Source organism: Coccinella septempunctata, chromosome 1 (genome assembly GCF_907165205.1).
Source record: "Coccinella septempunctata chromosome 1, icCocSept1.1, whole genome shotgun sequence".
Classification (NCBI taxonomy): Eukaryota; Metazoa; Arthropoda; class Insecta; order Coleoptera; family Coccinellidae; genus Coccinella; species Coccinella septempunctata.
In genome coordinates this window covers 14,473,121-14,497,722 of record NC_058189.1, presented here as the reverse complement: position 1 = coordinate 14,497,722, position 24,602 = coordinate 14,473,121, and the positions used below count along the sequence as shown (strand labels likewise).

At 36.7% G+C, this 24,602-nt stretch overlaps 1 protein-coding gene across 1 annotated transcript in view; it reads right to left on the bottom strand.

Moving 5' to 3' along the window:
- LOC123308867 (tyrosine-protein phosphatase Lar-like) overlaps positions 1–24,602 on the bottom strand; it is a 634,169-nt gene that overhangs the window by 574,883 nt on the left and 34,684 nt on the right. The window contains exon 2 of the mRNA XM_044891689.1: positions 2,607–2,659. The gene's annotated coding sequence lies outside the window, so the exon portion shown is untranslated. The remainder of the gene's footprint in view (positions 1–2,606; positions 2,660–24,602) is intronic.

The window sequence follows — 24,602 nt, the reverse complement described above, 5'->3', positions numbered from 1 at the left end:
GGCCATGGAAATTTGACACATTTCACTCTGTATAGTAAGAAAATGTGAGGTTATGAAGCTTGTCAAGACATTTTTGGGTTTTAAGTCGACGCTATGTTGCCCGTTCTACGTAAAAGTTTCTGTTATTACGTATTTTATAACAATGTCGAATCTCTTCGGAAAATATGTGACGGACATCAGTTTATACAAACTGATTGAAGGCAATCCAGTTATTCGCATGCTAAATATAAGAGATCAGTATAATATCATAATATGTATACACTAGCTTGAGGAAAGTTAATGTTCGCTATCTTCTTTGGCTAAAGTTTGAATACGTTACATCATGATTTCAAAAATATTAACCCGAAGATGAAATGCATATGATGCAGTGGTTGGGAATGGGTATCTCTCGAAGGAATTGACAGATAATTACAAGAATGTTAAATTCTTCAACAAAAATCATTTTGCATCAATATAAGTAAAAGGAATGAAAGGAAGTTTCAAGTCAAGATGAACTTCACCTTTGAAAAAAAATTTCACATGAATAAACAATTAACAGGACAACTGGCGCATATTTGTGGGTGTTCATCTTAATACATTGATATAATAATAATTACCTAGGTATTTATTGGTACCTTAAGACATTTACATTGTATAGGACAAGTCAAATGAAAAATAGAAAAATCAATATTCAGGAACTTATTCTACGATGACATTCATCGAAAATCCTGCAGTAAACTTTGCGCATTAATTCACTCAAACATAAAATTCTCAAATGCCACCACTTTTTTGGGTCTTCTAATAAAAGAAAATTCTTTGTCATCCTCTTCATTCACAATCTTTCTGATTGTTGAAACATTCAGCTGAAATATAAGTTGTTAAGATTCAAATGGAACATTATATAAATTCACTTACATTGAATATGTTCGCTACCGTCTGGCGTATTGTGGATTTTAGAATATCAGGGTATAACTATTTTAATGAGCGGACGTGAATTCTAAATAGCACTTCCTGAAACCCTGTCTCTTTTTTCAATCTCTTTCGGCATTTTCGTAATAAAAATTGATATTAGTTGTGGCAACGGCGTTATAATATTAACGACATTTCAAGAGAGCCAACCTTACTCCGTTCTAGTTACAAAAAAATTGAGAAAATTCTTTCATGGCCAACCGACTGCTAAAATAAATTTAAATGGAGTATAGAATGACATGACAATAGCCTCTTTTTGTAGATTTATTCTCGATAACGGGATTCAGCAATGAATGAATGAATAGACCAACTGGCACAAAACCCCTTCAGCAAAAGAAGACTGCAAAAAACTTGGCAATTTGACTTTAATTGAAGTATTGTACAGAATTATCAATAATGTTTGATATTTTCTTCATGTCACATAATATATCAAGAATTTACCCAACACTTAGAATACCTAGAAGATTGTAAATTTCAATAAAGCGTTAAAAAAATTCCATTATGGTGGTAGTAATACATATAAGCAACAAACGACTGTTACTACTACTACCATAATGGAATTGTGCTATATTGCAACTAAGCAAGTTCCATTATATGGCCCTCTTTGCCTATATACATACTTGATATCATTTAACTTCTAGAATATCAATAGTCTATTTAAATCGTCCTTCACTTCATCCTACTCAAACCTATTCTCATCGTTTTCTTTTCAAAGAGTACGTGATATTTTCCGATGATACCCAACATCTCCAACCGATAGGAAAAACGTTCATTTATTTCCGATTTGGTTTTCTATCACCACAAATTCCAAGTTGCTGCAAATATCCGGGATCTTTTTATTGCCGACGTCTCAAGGAAGTTCGTGACCTATTCGGTTTTATAGCGGGTTTAACTTAGTGGCGGCGAAATGATTTGAATTTGGAAGATTCGAGATCGTGAATCAGAAGGCTCATAGATTTTCCCAAATTGGATGCATTCAGTACCTAGGGAGTAGAAAACCGATTCGAAGTGAGTTGGTTATTACTTGTTCAAACCAGAGAGTCCTGATAACGACTTGAAAAAAAGACGTGAGTCTCGTTTTCAATTTGAATTAATCATTCGAACAAATCCAAACAGCGGGCTTTATGTAAATAATGATGAATCTTACAGTTTACGCAGATATCGAAGAAATCACGAAATTCATCATACAGGATGATTTTGTGTTTTTTTAAGAACTATCCAAATTTATGTGATACGGTCCTGCATATCGAATTATATTTGATTGCAGTTTTCTGGAACCTCATGGAAGCTATCTTCGTTCCAAATTTCGAATAAATCGGTGATTAGGCTCAGGAGATCCATTTAAATTTGAAATACACTCTGTGAATCAGAATCTAGAACTTCTAGACATTATACATGGAGGTTTTTCGTGATCCTCTAAGTATTCTTTATCTCACACTAAAATGTTTCTCATCTTATCCGGGACAACCTGTGTGAACGCTCTGGTGTCCGCCAAGTCCACAAAGCTATGAATTCCAGGAAAATGTTAATATTGAAATCAAGCATGTGCACAGACTCAAGATTTCTAATTGCACATATCTAATTTTGAAATCTGTGGAAGTGATTAGAAAACTGACACTTCAGAGTTGAATATAAAAATTGAGTCAATTATATCTTACCTTCAAAACAGAGTTACAACCACAGTCTGCTGGGTGATATTGAACCGGAGTACCTGCAAAAAAAAGGAAACTCAATTATTTTTCAGACAACATTGATTACTCAATTCGCATCAGAGAAGAACAATTCATAGTCTTGAAATTGACAATATCGCAGATATACGAAACAAAAGTATACAGGGTGTCGTTGACCATAGCCTAATGGTGAATGCAGGTCATCCAGGTCTTTCATATTTTTTACATCCCTCACAGAAATTTCGTTATTGCCATGAAAAACTACATAATTTATTCTAAGGAATTCAATTTTCACTTTGTATGGCATATTTGTCACAAGGGAATAGGAAGCGGACGAATTCAAATTTTATGTCATTTTTTCGAAATGCGGTCCTGTTTTTATTCCTTCGGTGATAATATTCATTGTCCTTTGGTGAGATTTTGAATTATTTTAAATTCTGTCCAATTCTTCTTCATTTTAAACCCTCAGCACATAATGAGTGTTCGCAAAATCGAGATGTGAATTCTTTTGAAATTACATATTGAATTTAGATACAAATGATGTAAACCATCTTGGAAAATGTAATCCGTAAGTGTATTTGCTTCATAACACATAAGTATTAAAATTTATTCTTCAACAATGAAAATGTACTATCATAAGAGATATTCGATATGGATTTCTTCCGTCACAATTCCTAGAGCTTAAAATCAGATTATTTATTGTCGATCTTATCATATCGGCACTTTGTTTAACTTCTGCACAGGCTTCTTCTATCCTCAAATGCTCCCGTGAAGTCAGAAGTGTCGTGTCACTTTTTCACGCACACTCAATGGGAACTGAGGGTTTAAAATAAAAAAAAGTTGAACAGAATTTCAAAAAAATTATAATCTCGACCGAAGACGATGAATAATATCACCAAAGGAATAAAAACAGGACCGCATTTCGAATAAATGACATAAAACATGAATTCACCCGGTTCCTTCATTGTTGTTTTATGAAAGGAAATAAAAAGGTTAAGGTTTTTCAGCAGAATATAATTTAATAGTTATGTGTGTTATGAAGCAAATACATTTACGGATTACATTTTCCAAGATGGTTTACATCATTTGTATCTAAATTCAATATTTATGTAATTTTAAGAGAATTCACAGGTCGACTTTGCTCGACTTTTTTACGAACACTCAGTATGTGCTGAGGTTTTAAAATGAAGAAGAATTGAACAGAATTTAAAATAATTCAGAATCTCGGCAAAGGACAATAAATATTATCACCGAAGGAATAAAATCAGGATTGCATATCGAAAAAACGACGTAAAATATGAATTCGTCCGGTTCCTATTCCTTTGTTACAAGTGGGCCATGCAAAGTGAAAACTGAATTCCTTAGAATAAATTATGTAGTTTTTATGGCAATAACGAAATTTCTGTAAGAAATGTAAAAAATATAGATTTTGGGGCTTGAATGAAAAATCATGATATTCTTGAGTACTGCCCTGAAAATATTGATATTTCATGAACCGTTTGAAAGTGTTTTCTGAAATGAATAAACCCATAAAATTTTATCAAAATCGGACCTTGTATTCCAGAGTTATGGCTATCGCAAATTCAAGCCAATATTCATTAATCATACCGTATCACCGAAACTAATAGCCTTAGGATACAAAACGAGCAAGTTTTCTGAAAGGCCTGGATGACCTACATTCACCATTGGGCTATGGCCAACGACTCATGAAACACCCTGTATATCGCAAGGTCACTGTTTCTATCGATCCGTAAAATACGAAGATAAGAATTCATTCAGATGCATATCATATGAATATCAACATGTGATACGAGATCTGAGTAGCAAATCCTCAGGACAACGGAAGGAAGGGCATTCCATCGAAGAAGAGTAGATGCTAACCATGGTTTCGGTCACATTTGACCTCTTCAGAGCAACTCTCTGACGAGGTCAAATGAGACCGAAACCGTGGACCCACTCTCGTTGTCCTCACGATGACAAATTGGCTGATTCTATTAAGATAGTATCACTTCTTTATATTGATATCGGCGGGTGGTATTCATTTAAATTAATTCTTATTATTGTATCCATTGCCTCCCTGTTAAAGCGTTATCTTTTTCGTTACTTCGCCAAGTTTCGTTTTCCTTCACCATCTGAAGATGCTATTCCCAAACACCTGTAGTAGTTGAAAAACTCATGTTAGTGAAAGGCATATATGCAATTATGTTTGTATTTCGAAGTTTGTAGTTCGAAGGAAACAAGAAAACCCTTCCATCAGAGCAGTCGAAAACTAACTGTGGGATCTCTTATTTTTTTTTTTTTTTTGTGTAGCAGGGGGAAAATGTGCAAAACAGACGAACACACCCTCTGCTGAGGGGAAACAGTGTGGGGATTCTCACTCTCTGAGCTCGAGACCCACTAAAAACCCTTAACTGCTTCTTCATAGTTTCCGGGCATTTTGCCTATTAACCAGTTGACTCTTATGGTTTCTGGACTCTCACACGATCATAGTCGTGTTGATAGTTGTATGCTGCCTATAGCTTTTATAGGTTAAGCTCTTCTTTGATTACATTTAAACCCTTAACTGATCTCTCGGTCTGCGGAGGTAGATTCTTGACCTTCTAGCTTCTTCCGTTGGATCGTAGTCGACTAATCTTCGTAGTTCCTCATTTGGATGTTGTTTGGCTTTGTCGAATATCCTTTCCGCCTTTCTCTTCATAAATTCTGTAACTGGTTCCCATTCCAAGTCCTTGTAGATTTGTTTGTTCCTAACAAACCAGGGTACGTCCATCGCCATTCTAAGGAGTTTATTTTCAGTGGCCTGTATTCTCTTGATGTGGGTCTTGGCTGCGAAGCCCCATGCCGCCGATCTATATGTGAGTTGTGGACGCGCAATAGTTTTAATCATCGTCAACTTGATGTTCTTATTCATATGATTTCTTCTGCCTATGAGTGGATAAAGTTTACTCATTGCGGCTTTTGTTTTATCAACAGCACATTTGATGTGGTTTTTCCGTGTAAGTCTTCTGTGAAGCGTCACTCCTAGGTATGTTGCTTCATTTTTCCATTCAACCTCTTCTTCATCAACTTCAAGGTTTTCTTCCATCCTCAATCTTCTGTTTTGCAGTAATATTGCTTGAGTCTTTCTTCCATTGATTTGGATTTTCCATTTGATGCACCATTTGAGTAATTCATCTATGGCTTCCTGCAGTCTCCGGTGTATGATCTCTGGGCGTCGATGTCTGAACGCTATTCCTGTGTCATCTGCGTACAAGGTGAGCATATTTCTAGCATTCTTCGGGATATCATAAACGTATATTACGTAAAGCAGAGGTCTAAGTACCGATCCTGGAGGCACTCCCGCTTCCAATTGTCTGGTTTGAGAGGTTGCTCCATCTATCTTCACATAAAAGTTTCTATTCCTCAGATAGTTCCTTATAATCTTGCATAGCTTGGTCGAATATCCTGCATTTTTCATCTTGTAGATTAGGCCTTCGTGCCATACTCTATCAAAAGCTCTCTCGATATCCATCAGAACTAATCCTGTGGCCTGTTTGGTCTGCATTCCTTCGGTGACGTATTCTATGAGCCGTAGTAATTGGAGTTCAGTCGAATGTTCTCGTCGAAATCCAAATTGTTCGGGTGGAATTATCTTCAACATTTCTGTTTCCTCATTCAGCCTTTTGGCGATAACCCTCTCGACGATTTTTCCTAGTGCTGATAGTAAGCTGACTGGTCTATAATTTTGAGGAAATTTCCGTTCCTTTCCAGGCTTGTTGAAAACTATCATTTCTGCAGTTTTCCATCTCTTTGGGTAGTATTCGGTCCTCATCACTCCGTTTGTTATATTCGTCAAGGCTGCTATTCCTTTTCTAGGCAATTTCTTCAACATATAATTCGTTATCCTATCTTCTCCCGGTGCTTTCCGGTTTTTCGGTTTCATTATGATCTCTTTGATTTCTGTTGGTGAAGCCGGTTTTGGAATGATTTCGGTTTCCGGTGGTTCCATCATCAGTTCTTCGTTTGCCTCCACTTCTTCCTCTAGATCTTCATTGTCATCATCATTTCTATAATTTATTCTGGCTTCTCTCTCAATTGAGTCGGCAAGTGCTTCGGCTTTTTCAAGTCTCGTATATACCATTCCGTTTACTCCATGCAGTGGAGGTATAACTGTCTGTTCTCGTCGAAAGCGTTTTTGCATTTTCCAAGCCGAGTGATCTATTGTATTCAGTTCCCTTAATCTCTGGTGTGTGGGATCTCAACAAGAGGATTCCAAATAAATAAAAGTAGTTTGAACTGTCGTCCCAACTGTTCCATCCATTTGTGAAGATAATTCTCTAAATGTTTCTAAATTTCAGATTCAAGTCTGTTAGTTACCTATATTGGAAATTACCAATTCTTTCTGACACCGTCTATAGGGGAAATAGGGGTAAGACAGGGGTGGTGGCTAATGAAACATCAACATGTGCTGCGACCAGCTCGTTTCCGACCTAACACCCAAAAACACGGTTTTAGTCATGTTTGTTATTTTCGTGTTCTACATCGCATATGTTATGTTGTGTACTTCCATAGGTATTTATCAGACCAGACTGAAAGTAATTCTTGCTGTTCAAAAGAAGGATTATATTTCCCAGCTCTCATACTTGTGATTTCCTGAAAATCCTGGATATCGATGGCGGTGTGCAAGTCAGTGTTATCGGCTGAGACGGTCTCGTAACAATTTATCACACTTGGAATTCTTAAGGCGGAAGACGCAAATCATTTTATTTCACGACTGCTCAATATTTTTCTCGATTGAAAATGGAACATTTTCAAATACAGTGCTCAAGAATTCAAGTGGATAATTTCGTAATGCTTAGGAGAGACAACATAGTAGAAAAGAAAAGAAAATAAAGATTCTTCCTGGGGTTCGATTTTCGAATATGTAGGAATTGGATCTTAATAAAGGAACATGATCCCATAGTAAATAGCATTGAAATGAGTTCCTCTGTGAAATGAAATATTTTTCCCTACTCTGGTAAGAGAATACAGAATCACTTTTGTATTTCTAGGGGATCGCATTCAAAAATTGGGTGCCTGGTGGTCTTTGCAGGATTAAAAATGGGTTCCTTTTGTTCGAATTGAAGCTATGAAACCAATCCGTATGTATGACCAAACACTATCTTATCGGTAACTAGCCGAAATTAGCTATTAATTCGGGATGCTGTGAAGAAAAGATTTCCTCGTGCAGTTAAACGTATCAGCCGATCTTGTGCGACGGTTGTAGCTATTGCTCTTCTATCCCCATAAGTAAAATGCAGCGCTTCTCGTAGAGTTAAATCTTCGTTTAAACAATACCTATACCAATTGTTCAAGTTGGACATCGAATGCATCTCAAACTCGTGACAATTAATCCACAATACACAACACGACGACATGAGTCGTGCAGCCCATTATCGCACATACGGACCACGAAAAAAGGTACACCTACAAGAAAAACGTTCCATGTAATTTTCGTTAATTAAGCCTCTAAGGCCAATTTCACCAAACGGTGATAAACTCCCCCCAACTTAAACTCAGATTCAAATTCAAACAAACTGTTTCTAACATTGACATCTGCTTTGTTTATGAAGGGAAATGAAACCACGCAACACAGAGACACTCCATTTTAACTGACGCTAATGAGTGTACCTATAATCGACATAAATTGACGAGTTTCTTTCTAGTCTGAGATCCCACTGCAGAATTACTACGTTCATTACGTACAGAGACAAACACACATTTTCACATACGTTTATGGATAGGAGAATACACTGATAACACCGCAGCCTGTCAAAAATGGCCGCAAGTAATTTTAATTAAACTCATGTTAATCAATATTCCTAGAGAAATTTCGTTCACTCCGTTTTGAAATAAGATATCATCCACATCATAACAATGCATGTAAAGATTACTAAAATCCATAGCTGCCGTTGCACACTCGGCCGCAACTACCTCGCAGCCAGGTGTAAGCAGGTAACATTTCGATGTATTTCTACGTTCATGACGTACACGGATGTTTTTGATATCAAATTAAAGCTAATTTTTTTTCGAATAGGATGATGTATGACTGCCTGTGAAAAAATAGCCGCAAGTTAGGTCTGCCATCTGTTAAAATAGCGAGATATCCGAAATAAAGTAAGAGAGAGTTAGAATCATTTCGTACCATCGGGTTCTTACCCGATGTTCCGAATTATATCTACTGATATTATGAGATCTTTCAGACATGTTACGGTTTAGTTTTGCACTGGAAAACAACCAGATTGCACTTTCGGCGGCGCCTATCGCCACGAAATTCGAGATCTTGATGTGCCCACCGTACGGATAAAACCCGATGAATAATTTTTCATTCAGTTGATTTCCGGTAAAAACCCGACGGTAAAAACCCGTGGTGTGAAAGGAATCTTAGGGTTCTCAACAGAGCATCTGAATTATTCTTATATTATAACCACGTGTTGGAGCTCGTTGTACACAACGCTGTTGATATCATTTATGTAATCACCCTTCGTCGGGCGCTATACGAATATTGAGAGTTCGGGCGCAATGCATATAATAGATACTAATAAGAATAAAGTCCAAATAAATTAATATCGAAACATAAGAAGAATTTTTTAAAAAGATGATAAGTCTCACCAAAGTTCATTCCAAAGACACAGGACGATTTATCATGTTCAACAAGATGTATGCGGCAAAAGAGAATGATGAAAAATTCATTAAAAAAATCAAAGGGTTTGTTTCAACCCACAATTTATAGTTTTGGAAGTCATTTAAACAAAAGGTGCTACGGACGATTTTCGTCAATTCGATATTGCTCAATGCTACTAAGTACCACTGTTTAAAGTTTAGTGCGGAGAATAAATGGTTGGCTTCTTCTGGATGGTGCCCTGAAACCAACATGATTTCTGGGAAGTTCAACTCCGATACAAGTAGAAAATGTATTATGTAATTGAGCTAACACATTTTCAGATGATGAAAAAAACTCTGATTGCGACGACGATTGTGAAAGCAGCGAGGAATCGGACTTGGACTAGAAAATGTAATACACTGATATAAAATATAACTTGATTCATGAGACTGATTTTGAAGAAACACGAAAAAAAATTCTTCAGATTTAATTATATTTGTACTTGATGAATAAATTATTTTTTATTATAAAATAAATCTCTTAATAATTTAAGATTTTTTCATAATATTCATTACGTAATTATAATTTTGTAAATGTTAAGTCGACTGGCATCCACCATCCTCATCTAACAAGTGGCGTTGCGCGCCATCTCTTTCACTTTATTTCAGATATCTCGCTATTTTAACAGATGGCAGACCTAACTTGCGGCCATTTTTTCACAGGCAGCCATACATCATCCTATTCTAAAAAAAATTAGCTTTAATTTGATATCTAAAACATCCGTGTACGTCATGAACGTAGTAATTCTGCAGCGGGATCTCGTACTATTCCTTAAGGCCAGTTACATCTAAACTCGGTTTATATCCTTGGTGAAATTAGCCCTATTATGAGGACTATATTCTTTCTGTATGTGTTTTTAATTCCATAATATACGCCTCTCCTCATACATAGTGAAAATTTGATTCAAGTGCATATATATATATATATATATATTCTTTTGAATGTCAGCAATACATTTTTAGTTATCAAACAATATAGCAGATGTATGAGTTTTAGCAAAGGTTAGTGTAACGGCGTACCATACAATTCGGAGTATGATACAAGAGCTTAGGGAAAAACCTCAGTAAAAAAACCCTGTCTCCCCGTGAGTAGTGTAGTGATGACAAATTTGTTTACAGAATAAGCTTTTAATATTGAAGAGCTTCCTTTCCATTGACATAAAAAATTCTTCATCCTCCTTCCATTTCGAAATAATATCTGAAACAAAGAAACAGAGCAGAAAACGAGAAAAAAAGTGAATAATGAAGCCTTCATCCAAACTTATTCCAAGACTTGATGATGACTGAAGAAAAAAATAAATAATCATAGGTACATAACTTGTTTTTCAATTGCATTGGAAGGAATATCATCTCTGCATCAAAAATCTTGGTGGAGGATCACCCTCGTTGTTAGAAGTGCATAAAATAAATTTTTTCACCCATTTTTCGGGAAGTGCAATACGACGACTATATTTGAGGTCCATGTTTGTCGCCTTTAACACTAAGCGGGCCAAGTTATAATTTTTGATTATTTAAACTCAGTTCGAAAGCCCAGGGAATGATTCAAAAGGGTAATTCGACAACAGGGAAACGACAACGAACGTCATTACAGGAAATGATGAATTGCAATTAATGGCGCTTTCGCCGTACCATGGAATACATTCGGATCATCCATTGTTGTAGTAATCCTTTAGGAAGCTTGTCCCCGACATCGATGAGTTGTCATCTTTGGAATACAATGTCCTTCACGTATTGATGTCGTTTTTCTAGAGTTCCTGTTCGATCAACACGACGTAGAATTTTTTTGGATCGGTAGAAAAACGAACTCAATTACCTATCTTTCTTCGAACGAAAATAATTTATCATACTATGGACGGACAAAAACTGATGATGAGCATTAAAGAATCTGCATCATTAGAGGAAAACCCGAGGGAAAATCCGAATAACGATGCACACGTAAATTTTTGTAGTTATTTTAAACAGATTTCAGGTGATATTACGGTCATGAGAGAGTGCTTAAAAGGAAAATAGTGTTCAAGCCTAAAACTATCCCAGATGGATTTCATTTGAAACCCAATTACATGATTTTCCCTAGGCTCGGTGAAAAGAATACCCACCTAAAGATACCATAGTCCATTCAAGAATGATTGACATCTCGGGTGGCTATGGAAAATCGAATTTAAGTTGGTAATAGCCCATAAGTTCAGATTTTGTGTTGCGGAGTTCAGATTGGTATTGTGAATAAACAGCGATCCACAGAACAATTATTGTGAATCTATGCACTGACCGAAGGTAATTTGAGTTTTGTAGAGATGTTTGCATTCTTAATTCAATCCAAGAAATTGGAAAGATAATTATATCAATTTTGATTGCTGATTAATGTGCTCTGAATTTGAATATTTCTTCTTTTCAAATACTCTTCTAGGCTATATTTAAATATTCCACTCTGTGATTGAAACTACAGAAATTATTGAAGATCTTTTATGACCAGATTTAAGCTGCGTCTGGACTTTCAAGTCCTACTGGGATGTCAATCGTTCTTGACTGGACTATAGTGAATATCATGTAATTCAATTTCTAATTTAATTATAGGTTTTTATCAAGAAACCAGATACAGGGCTCTGAACCAATGACATGGAAATAGATAGACTCATTTATTTACAATAAATAGTGATGCCAAGATTCTAAACGCCATCCCCGCCATCCACGATATTCCGAAAAATCCAATGCTAACGTTATATGCTGACGACACAGGCATAGCAACTCGACACCGCAACCCAGAAGTAATAGAACGACTTCTACAAGAAACGATTGACGAAACAAATGACTGGTGCATAAAGTGGAAAATCAAACTCAATGGACAAAAGAGCCAAGCAATATTACTACAGAAGAGAAGGCTGCGACACACAATGAAACTGGAAGTTGACGGCGAAGAAAACGACTGGAAAAATGAAGCCAAATATTTAGGAATAACGCTTGACAAAGGACTTACTTGGAAAAGTCATATCAAACAAGCAATCGACAAAACGAAAGCAGCGATGAATAGACTCTATCCTCTGACAGGAAGAAGAAGCCACATGTCGAAAGAGACAAAATTGAAGATAATCAAAGCCGTTGCTAGGCCTCAACTGACTTATGGATCAGTTGCCTGGGGTTTCGCGGCAAAGAGCCATATCAAAAGAATTCAGGCCACTGAAAACAAGCTGCTACGATGTGCAATAGATGCACTTTGGTTTGTCAGGAATAGACAGATTTATAAGGACCTGAAATGGGAAACCATAACGGAATTCATGAACAGAAAAGCAGAGAAATTATTCGAAACAGCGAAAAACCATCCGAATCAAGAACTCAGGAGACTAGTGGACTACGACCCAGAGGAAGACAAAAGGAGAATGCGAATCTACCGAAGGAGACCAAGAGATCAATTAAAAAGAGATTAAAATAACAACAGAAATTTATTGAAAAATTCAATAAAGTGTTAATCTAATAGAGGATAAACACATAAATCCCAGCACGATAGTGTGTGAGAAGAAAACCGACCAAGAGATGAACGGTTTATAGGCAAATGCCCGGAACCAAAATTCAAGAAGCAGTTGAGGATTTTTAGTGGGTCTCGAGCTCAGGAGAGTGAGAAACCCCACACTGTTCCCCCTCAGGAGATGAGGGTGGTTCGTCTGTCTTGCAGATTTTCCCCCTGCTACACCAAAAAAAAAAAAGATTCTAAACGCCATAACGAGATGAACCATTGTATACAGGGTATTTCATGAGTCGTTGCCATAGCCTAATGGTGAATGCAGCTCATCCAGGCTTTCTCATGGCAATAACGAAATTTCTGTAAGGGATGTAAAAATATATAGATTTTGGGGCTTGAATGAAAAATCATGATATTCTGCCCTAAAAATATTGATATTTCAGGAACCGTTTGAAAGAGCTTTCTGAAATGAACAAACCCATAAAATTTGATCGAAATCGGACCTTCCACTACAGAGTTATGGCTATCGCAAATTTAGGTCAATATTCATGAATCACCCCGTATCTGCAAAACTTATAGACTTAGGATACAAAATAAGCAAGTTTTCTGAAAGGCCTGGATGAGCTGCATTCACCATTGGGCTATGGCCAACGACTCATGAAACACCCTGTATTTGTATATCGCTTTTGTGCACTATTGTCAAAATGTGCTTTATTATTTCAGAAAAGTTCTAGAAAAATACAGGCATATCAACAAGATAGAGTTGATTCTATAAAAATGCCAATTCGGAAACAAAATATATAACAACCAAGCGGCATATGACATTACTGAATGATGATAGCTTCCTGTACGTTCAGAAAACAAAATTTCTTGCTATTGATGTCATTGAGGTTGATGTTATTTCAATTAAATTATTTAACTCTACGCGACAACGCTGTGAGACAGAATTCAGTCACAATAGATTTCGCTCAATCGCGCCATTTCAACACAGTGCATAGTTGCCATAAGAGCAGATCGTTGATTTCGTAGAAGTAAAGGAATTTTTTCCAACCTTTCAAGTGATCCTTTACCTATTATATTTAAGTAGTTAATGAACTATCGTCTTCTGCGAAAGTTCATTATTACTCGAAAACATGGTTTATCAGTGTTATGTTTGCCAAAAAATGATTATTTGAACCTTAACTTCCTCTTTCCACCGGTAAGTTGTATATTTGTCACAATCAGTGTAGTCGATATGTGTGCAAGCAGTTATTGAATTATTTTCGTATAGATTTTCAACAACCTATATCAGTTTCAGGTTTCTCAGGGCCACCAACAGAAAACATTTTTGTTTACAATACAGACAGAAGCAAGTGTTGCGCAATTTATGGAACCTGGTGCAATTCCACTAATTTTTCATGGAACAGTCGATTTTGTATCGTCCAGGTATGTCATATCTGAGATTTATAACACTCACTATTTGCCTAACATCTCTAACAAGTACACATTAGAATTGTGACTCGAAAAATTTGCAGTTCAATTGATAATCAAGAATTAATAATCAAGTATTAGTTTGCTTTCAGTTCGAGCTCGATTGTTGGGGAAACTCCTTCCAAAAAAATTAAACTTGAACTGCAGATTGAAGAGTCGATGATGGTATTTGGCTTCAACAGGTATATGATGAATATATGTAAAATCTATCAATATTTAGAAAAAACATCAATGATTATTATTGCAATATAAAAATTTCCCAGTGAAATTTAAATATTTTATGCACAAATTATGTAGGTATATTACTTCATATTTGCATTTCATTTATATTTCGGATTTTTAAATTTTCCTTCTATGCAGCTTGAAGTTTTTAAATAAATGTAAAAAAGAAAAGTAGCTAACAAGGAATATTTTTTAGGACTAAAGAAACAGATTATATGATTTTCACACTAATGAATTTTTAAACCACAATACGTGTTTCAATATCATAATAGAATCGAGGTACGTTCCTACGCTCCTCGTTCAGTACCAAATTTTTTAGTTTGTCTTCACTCACCTGAAGATGCTATTGTGATAGAAGAATATTTTGAATGAAATATTTTGACTTTCGAAGTTTGATTGCCCCTTTAGTAAGCTAACAATTTATCAAGGGATACTGATACATAATATGCAATACAATACGAAACTAAAATACGTATGTGCATTTTAGTAGAGCAGGTCAACAGAGCACTAATATTCAATGAAGTTATTTCCGGACCGTGATGTTGAACATATTATGGAAATGGAAGGGCATTATTCACAAAACACTATGAATAGAAAACATGGAAGGTGGAATAACGGACTAGTTATAATGCTATCGCCCATGTCAATTACTCATCGGTGGATATTTACAATAGTCACAATTCAATCGAAAATGTGAGAATGCTAACTCAATATTTCCAAAAAGAGTGCCTTCTTTCAATTTCCTTCAGAATTTTTTCACATCATCCATCATGATAACGTTTTCGTAACATTTTAATTTTTTTATGATTATTTACAGAATTTGTTTATTTATTTCATATTCCATACGAATTATACACAATTTCACTTAGGGGAGACTGGGGAGGGTTGATACGTTTTTTGGAATTTTCATTCTGGAAACGGAATTATATGAAGAAGCAGGACTTTTCTTATATTATATAATTCTTCAATTAATCGTTCAACAAAATAAATATAGAAGTCGCAAAACATAAACATCTTATTCTGTACAGAACGTTGAACACAAAAACATGCAAACTGTCTCAAGCCTCCCCACATATGGGAGGATTGATACGATGTACTGGGAGAGTAATCGAGAGGATTATTCAGCTCAGTAGGTAGGTCAGCAATGATACTGGCTTGCTTTGGTCCTATAGGTGTAGAAAAATCAGGAAATTGTCAGTTAGTCACTTCCACACAAGAAAAGTCGGCCTCGTTAAATACATGGGGATTGTACGGTTTTAAAAAATCCCTTTGATATGTTGGATGGTGAAGACGCCTTCATGTAGGCCTATCCAACTAGCTACGGAATATTTTTTAAGATTATACATGTATCAGGCCTCCCCACGACAAATGTCTCAAACCTCCCTGAAAGCAATTTTTAAAGTGATTTATGTTTTCATCTTATACCCATATATTTTGAAAAGCGAATAAAACTGTAAATTGAGTAGTTTTATGCATATTTCCCAGTGAAATGTTTGTTTATGCCGAAGAATTAATGCATGATCATAAAACCCTTAGGTAACTTGAGTAAAAACTTACAATTTCTCAGCTCGAAACACTCTTCGTTGAATATTTCAAAAACAAACTACTGTTAGACCTACAGATTAACGTCACGCAATGCCCTCTGCCAAAGAATAGTGTTCACTTGTATAATACTTTTGAAAACGGCTACAGATCGCGGATATAAGCCTGTATCAAGCCTCCCCATGTATCAATGCTCCCTAGTCTCCCCTAATACTAAAATACATAAACTTGTACAGATGCCCGAATACTTAACTAAACTAAATACAGGTCTAATTTTTGGTAGAGGTATTCTACAGGGCCCAAGGTATGTCCCCTTATATCAATCTGACATGCTCGAGTAAATCCCAAATTTCCTCTTCGGCTCCCCAACTACTGAGCGCTTTTGGTCAACATTCAAACATTTGGGGATCCATTTTGCAGCAATTTTTCTCAAGTCCAAATTGACGTGAACTATATGATGAACGCGTTTGTATGAAATATACAGTGCTTCAGATATCCGTTTTAGCCCAATTCGACGGTCTGATAAAATCATGTCATCAACAGCATCGATATTTTCGGGGACTGATACAGAAACTGGCCTTCGCGATCGGTCATCATCTTCAATGGAAAATTTACCTCTTTTAAAGCTTGCAATCCAATTTTTCACGGTCGCATACGGAGGACATTGATCACCTAGGGTATTAAGCATGATCGTAAATCTGATCTTAACCTTTTTAAATACAGGTACTTGTTGATGGCTCGATACTCCAATTTTTTGATTTTCACAATTTCGGTGGACCTCAAACTTCATACTGACACTTCTAATGATTTATTGTTCGTTGCTATGATAACACAATATTTTTTTATGCATGGAACTGGTCTAGGCTAACTAGATATCAATACATCCTCGTACAGATGTATAGAGTGAATGATGGATGATATTCAATTCAAAATGAACGAAACATTTAATACGCGTCCTCTGTTTCAACAAAAAGGCCTTTTTCGCTTAGTAGTTAAAGCTACACACGTACATATATCAACATCAGTGCATAAAAACAGATGAATTAGTACCTGCTTAACTAAAGTTCGACCTTGAAAGCACTACAATCAAAACTTCTGTCTGAAAAAAAAACTATACCTCAACAGTAAATTCAAAACCTTCTGAAAGTCCAGGTATTTCGGGTATACTTAGCGAACCATCAACAGCAATTCCCCGCAGGAACGTGATTCGCAACCAAAACTATTCCTGCACATGCTGCTGCAAAGTTCTCGCGGAACTTTTTCTTGTTGACCCCGAATTCCGACAGTTTGCAGTTTGTAATTTTAATCCGGCATACATAATCCCACGAACCTCCACTTCTGGCATACACATGTCGTGATTAATGAACCAAAATATATGTCACGTTTCGTTTTGTTCCGGGATGTAGGCAAAAGAGGAGCAAGATCGGAATTATGTGCCGGACAGACAGATGGTATGATCAACGCTGGCATAATTCACTTGTACAATTTAGAACTGGACTCGTCAATATGGACAAATTGAGTTCGTTTCGATCGTGAGGGATTAACGGTTGGGTGTTTAATTGCCACTTCTGGGCTCGCTTCTGGATCATGTTCAGACAAATAAATGTAATTTGCCGGAGTTACTACACTATCGAAAAATTGCAGACTTTTTATAAAGTATTGTAACCAGTCCGGCCCTTGCGGTCGGACCATTCGAGAACCAGAGCGGTCGCGAGGTTCTAGAACAACCGCGAAGGTACCTGAATGTTTCCGGCGCCTATATAAGCCCAGCGGAGGAGCAGGTAGGCAAGTACAAGTACAGTTATAGTTCACAGTGCAAGCGACTAGTGGAAATAAATACGAGTGGAAATAAATAGTTGTGTCATAGTTAGTTTGTGAGTTATAAGTGTATTAAGTATAAATAAATAATTTTAATAAGTTGGACGTTTTAATTAAGCGAAGAAAACGTTACAGTATCCATGTACGATATTCAAACACTCATGAAAGGAAAAATGATTTCATGAGGATAAAGCATCCGAATAAATCCCTCTTAATGTAGAATTTGGATGGAGGTACACATCTGGAAGCTAAAGGACAGAGTGTTCCAAAATCACGACCTCAATCTGAAGACCAAGACAGCTGTTTACAAAGCAGTGGTCCTCCCCACGCTTCCTTACGGAAGCGAAAGTTGGACGCCCTACAGGCGACATATTAAACAGCTTGAACAAACGCAACAACGTCATCTAAGACAAATAATGCACATATAATGGTTTCACAAAGTTTCGAATGCTGAAATCTTGCAACACGCGAGTTATACAACAATTGAGACTCAAGTAACGAGGGCCCGACTCAGATGGAGCGGCCACATTCTGAGAATGCAAGACACAAGACTCCCCAAAATAGCTCTGTATGGCAAATTCACAGAGGGAGCCCAGAAACCAGGAGGCCAGTATAAGTAAGCGGTTTAAGGATAGACTACATCAATCCCAAAAATCAGTTAATACCTTTTTTTTTGGTGTAGCAGGGGGAAAATCTGCAAGACAGACGAACACACCCCAACCTGAGGGGGAACAGTGTGGGGATTCTCACTCTCTGAGCTCGAGACCCACTAAAAGCCCTTAACTGCTTCTTCATAGGTTCCGGGCATTTTGCCTATTAACCAGTTGACTCTTATGGTTTCTGGACTCTCACACGATCAGAGTCGTGTTGATAGTTGTATGCTGCCTAAAGCTTTTATAGGTTGAGCTCTTATTTGGTTACTTAAAATCCTCAACTGATCTCTCGGTCTTCGGTGGTAGGTTCTTGACCTTCTAGCTTCTTCCGTTGGATCGTAGTCGACTAATCTTCGTAGTTCCTCATTTGGATGTTGTTTGGCTTTGTCGAATATCCTTTCCACCTTTCTCTTCATAAATTCTGTAACTGGTTCCCATTCCAAGTCCTTGTAGATTTGTTTGTTCCTAACAAACCAGGGTACATCCATCGCCATCCTGAGGAGTTTATTCTCAGTGGCCTGTATTCTCTTGATGTGGGTCTTGGCTGCGAAGCCCCATGCCCAATCATAACTGGAAACAACTAGCGTTAGACAGGTCACAGTGGAGCTCTTTGGTTCACAGTTATAATGGAGACTCGAGAATGATATAGCGGCTGCCAGATCTGGTTGGTGACTAACCATGCCCGGAGTGTGGAAGGATTTGTAGGTTGCGGTTGGGTCTCTTCAGTCACAGGAGGGCGCACAGTCGCGGTTGGCCCTAAGAGGTTATAAGTCTGTTCGCACCGTTGTCTTTTGTAGATTTGCTCCGGGTGGCGGGAGGCAGCGGTGAAAGTGGTACGATATTTAAACACTTTTGAAAGGAAAAATGATTTCATGAGGATAAATCATCCAAAGATATCTCTCTTCAAGTAGAATTTGGATGGAGGTACACATCCTTGCGAAAGTCTCTGCCATCTGAGAATGTTCATGCATCACCAGCAAGACAAGCAAGAAATGACACACAAAACCTTCAGGTCATCAGCATACATAAGGAACCGAGGGAATCTGAAGCAGCGAACTATGTTATTGATGTATATATTGAAGAGCAACGGTCCGAGGTGAGACCCTTGTGGTACTCCAGAAGTGAGTTTACTATAGGAGGAGCAACGATAACCACTGATTGGCGTCTATCACTTATACAAAATGTGATCCACTTTAGCAAGAAAATAGAAGACTCAGAAGGATATATCGGATGAATAAAAATGATCTGAATCTGGCCGAACAGAAGAGTGTAAAATAATAAAAAAAATTTCGAGCGTGTCAGATTTTCAGAGGATATGTTATTTGGACCAAAAGGAAGCTACTTCTCAAGAGACTAACAATTCGGAAGTGACGCAAGGTCAAAGCGGTCCTTTGAAAATGCAAAAAAAATCGTTACTTCTTACATACTCGAGCGTATCCAATTTTCATACAGATGGTTCATCTGGGTGTTGCAGACGTGTTGACCCATCAATCTGACACTAATAAGGGGGGTTTTCTTAATCTGAGAGTTTGAAGATGATAACAAGGCATTTTTTATGATATCTCCCATCCTGTACCTCTAATCGTTTTTGTAGGTATTCATCATGAAGGTTGTAGATACTATAATTCTATACAACTTTTGTCTGAGGCAATTTTACATACTCTTAACCGTTTTCGAGTTAGCGGGCGATAAGGGCAAAGAGCTTAGCCACGTATACGAGGGGCCATGGTCAATGGAGAAACCCAGTCTAATGTAAATTCATGGCCATATATCTCAAAAACGTTCAAGCGAAGAAAAAATTGCTTCGGACGAAATTTGTAGAAAATGTTACGCTCTACAAACTTTATGATGCGAAAATAATTTGAAGCCAGGAGAGGGGAAACACTGATTTTTGTGACCTTTATGGCAAATTTGTATTTTTTCGGTTTGCTGGAACTGTCAAATTATATGTTTTCCCTTATTTTTCAATAATTAGCTTCAAAATAAGAAAAAAAGCCACCGCGCTCGAGAATGTACACGTGACGTTTTTTTTTTTGCAAGTTTAGCACCCTACCACACATTTTCGTCACGCTTAAATTGTCAGATTAAGAGAATCTATACTTTTCAACTTGTATTTAACCACATATATCTTAATCTGACACGCTTGACTATGTACAGGGTGAGCAAATTTAGATGTTTTAGCACTACAGTTTTTGAACCAGAGGAGATACACAAAATCTGATATACCATTCTCGTTCTCTTTTTTTGAGAAACTAACAATAGTAGTAGTCATTTTTGGCCACCTTCTTTTGTTTTCGAGTTATAAGCGAAAATTGGAAAAATGGCGATTTTGAAATAAATTTATATCTCCGCTGATACTGATGATAGAGCTCTGAAATTGAAACATTATACAGGCACTTTTTTACGTAGAATCCAAAGGCGTGCTCGCCTTTTTAGCAGGATTTTTAATTACGAAGCTATAACCCAAAGTTATGTTTTTTTAAATGGGAACATTAGATTTCTGTGCAATTTGTTGAAAGCTTAATTTTACTGATTTCAAAAATATATAACATCATATGGTTTATATCAATATAAATAATAGAAAATGGTCAAAAACCTTTTTTCTCAATATTTCTATGGTTTCAACTTTTGATGAGCATAGAATATATAGCATCGTATGATTACCACTGTCTCCTTCTATAAGTCCTTTCATTATTATGAAAATTTATGAAATATATCTTGATTCAAATTTTGTGAATATTGGTAAAAAGCATAGAAATGACATTGCAGGAAGGAGACTGCTTTTGTTATAGGAAACTCTATTTTTCTGTGCTCGTCAAAAGTTGAAACCATAGAAATATTGGGAAAAAGTGGATTTGGCCATTTTCTATTATTTATATTGATACAAACCATATGATGTTATATAGCTTTGAAATCAGTAAAAATTAAGCATTCAAAAAATTGCACAGAAATATAATGTTCCCATTTAAAAAAACATAACTTTGGGTAGCTTCGTAATTAAAAATCCTGCTAAAAAGGCGAGCACGCCACTGGATTCTACGTAAAAAAGTGCCTGTATAATGTTTCAATTTCAGAGCTCTATCATCAGTATTAGCGGAGATATAAATTTATTTCGATATCGCCATTTTTCCAATTTTTGCTTATAACTGGAAAACAAAAGAAAGTGGCTAAAAATCACTACTACTATTGTAAGTTTCTCGGAAAAAGAGAACGAGAATGGGGTATCAGATTTTGTCTATCTCCTCTGGTTTAAAAGCTGTAGTGCTAAAACATCGAAATTTGCCCACCCTGTACAATGATCGTTTTTTCTTTAATATTCTGACAGACTGTCCTAGACAGCATGAAGCCAAATCTGTCCAGAAGATTGTTGACACATCGTGCTCACGTAAGAATAGTAAAAGTCGCTTCTTCAAGCATTCCTCGATGTATATCTTTCAATCAACAGAGCCTTGGCCAACGAAAAATTTGCTCCTTTTCCACAAGTGCAAATTGCTTGCCAAACCAGTTTTTTTTCGTCGCCCATCGCGCAACAGGAAACATTTTGTAAGAAATTTTTCACAGCGTTTTTGTCTTGCACCTTCTATAATTTGTTTGTGCTTAGCCCACTACTCGACTTGAATCTCTGAACGGTTGACTGCGAAAAACCCACAATTTGGGCCACTTTCCGTCCTGAGAAGTACGGATTCTTCTGAAAGAGACTGATGGCTTTCTTCACTCTTTTCGGGCTATGAAACCCCCTTTTCCTGCCGGTTCCCTTCCCAGCGGTTGATTGTAAGGTCTTCCTTGAAGCGTTTAACAAGTCTTGAAACCGTTTCTGGACGAACGCGAGCCCCTTTTGCGATTTTTTTGAAGCTCCAATTGATTAGTGTGAAAAAGTTTCAATAATATGAGTTATTGTGTTTCCACTTCGCTTGACATTTTGCGGCAGAATTAAACTAAATCTATGAAGTAAATGTTCAATGTTCCACTTATGGAAAGTAGAGAGAAGGAGAACGATCGCCGTACTAAAAATGTGACCCCGAAAACGGGGAACGTAGGACAGGAGTCGCTGCGATCGCTATGTTTATCGATAAGGGGTGGGGATTGAAATGAGCAACCTTCATTTTATTTTAGGTTATGTGTCATCGTGGTTTTTCTGATGATTTTTAAAATACCTTTCTTCAAATCTATATTAAATATGAGTTCTCTGAATTATATGCAATAAAATACAAGTCATATTATAAAGGGGAGTATGTTATCAGCTTTATTCATTCATATTTAATGACGAAATCAATGAAATTCAAAAGAAATCGCTGATCAAAAAAATTTTTTCTACAAGCGTGCGCGTTCAACCTTTTTCCCGCACGCATTTCAAGTTGCAAAGAGTCACTTTTCCAAAACGTTCGGGAAAAACGCCTGCTATTTCTTTCCCGCACGCAAATGCGTGCACTATGTCTCTATGCACCGAACGTCAACGATGAGTAACCCATGGTAACGACATGCAGAATTACGTCTGTCATTTTATATGAATTAATCAAATGAGATATGATCTGTATCGTGAAATTGATATACTCTGCTTCGCATCGTTCGGGCAACGGCAGTTTCGTGCGGGCAAGTATCACTTTCCGCACTTGATAGGAAAATAACTATTACCTACTTTTGTTTATCATTGTTTATTGAAAACAAGTATGATAGTTGGTTGACCGTAATCTTCAAAATTATATAAATTCGCAGTGAGGAGTAGTAGGTACACATAAAGACAACAAAAGGTAGCAATCTCAGATTTAAAACTTAGGTATTAGAGTAGATTCTGTTTCCAATACTCAGCTGAGAACAGATATACCGTCTGTTCTGATATTCCTGAACAGTACTGTCGGTATTTCAGAGACGATGCCCATTGGCCCAGTCGTTTAAGTTCTATTGTTATTCGATTGCGGGTCAGTAAAACCAGCAATATCGGAACAGGCCCATAAAGCACATACACAGTAGAAAATCGAGGAGATTTTTAACACCGATATAACACCCGACGGTGTCTATATCCATACACACCATTTTTGTGTTGATTTAACAACGTAGGTGCAGTGTAAAATTAACACTGTGTTGGTGAATATATTTTACACCGGTAGTTGTTGATATTTATCTACCGATGGTGTCTATTTGTCTTCCGGGAGGTGTAAAAAATCACTCTTTACGGAGTATAAAGAGCACCTAGTGGTGTAATTTCTTCACCTGATAATGTTTAAATTCACCATACAGAGTATCAATTTTTGACACTAAAGAGTGTATGGAAGCAATAAAAATGGTGAATCTAAGAGGTGAAAAAAACATGGTGATTATATGAAATTCTTTATTTTCCAATGAAAAACAACAAAAAGACTCTGGATGATAATCATAAAATATTCATATTCAAATGTATGCTACTATTATGTACCCTTAAAACAGACATAGAGGTATATAATTACTCAAAACACTTCTTGAAACAATACAGAAAATAGTATTTGAACATAGCAAAAATAAAATATTACAAACAACTTAATGAAACCAGTTCCAGAAAGTTTGAGAATTCTCCCTGATCAATCAGGAAGCCGCTTTCATCTGCCAGTTTAAAATCGTCCTTTTCCAATCCAGTAGAACTGTTGTGATGTGAATTTGTTGAGGCCTGAAACACATTTGTATCAATGTAGAAATGTAGAAAGAGTAGAAGCATAAAGGTTCTGGTTCTACCTATATACCTATTAGATAATTTGGATGATAGTTTAATGTCTGAATTCCTGTCTGAATTCCTATGAGATAATTACAACTTACAAGGACTACGGAAAGCAACGAAACTATTGTTATACTCACTGATCAGAATAACATCCGTGTAATTGATATTTTTATCTACCAACATCCATTTTTCAATGTTTTTGTATTCTATTTTGATGAACACCTACTTTGTATCACACTTCACACTTCACTATTCAATCAATAACACACTATCCTGTTACCAGAGATATTGGCGGTTCCCTGATGTCCGATAATTTAAGTACATATCTAATAGGCTTCTAAAGGTCTGGATGCGACCTCTTGACCTTCGACTCCAAAAAGACTTTTGGCAGGACTGGAAACTGGAACCAAAGATCTGGAACGACGCACGACGCGTTACTATATATGGCCAATATGGCGTCT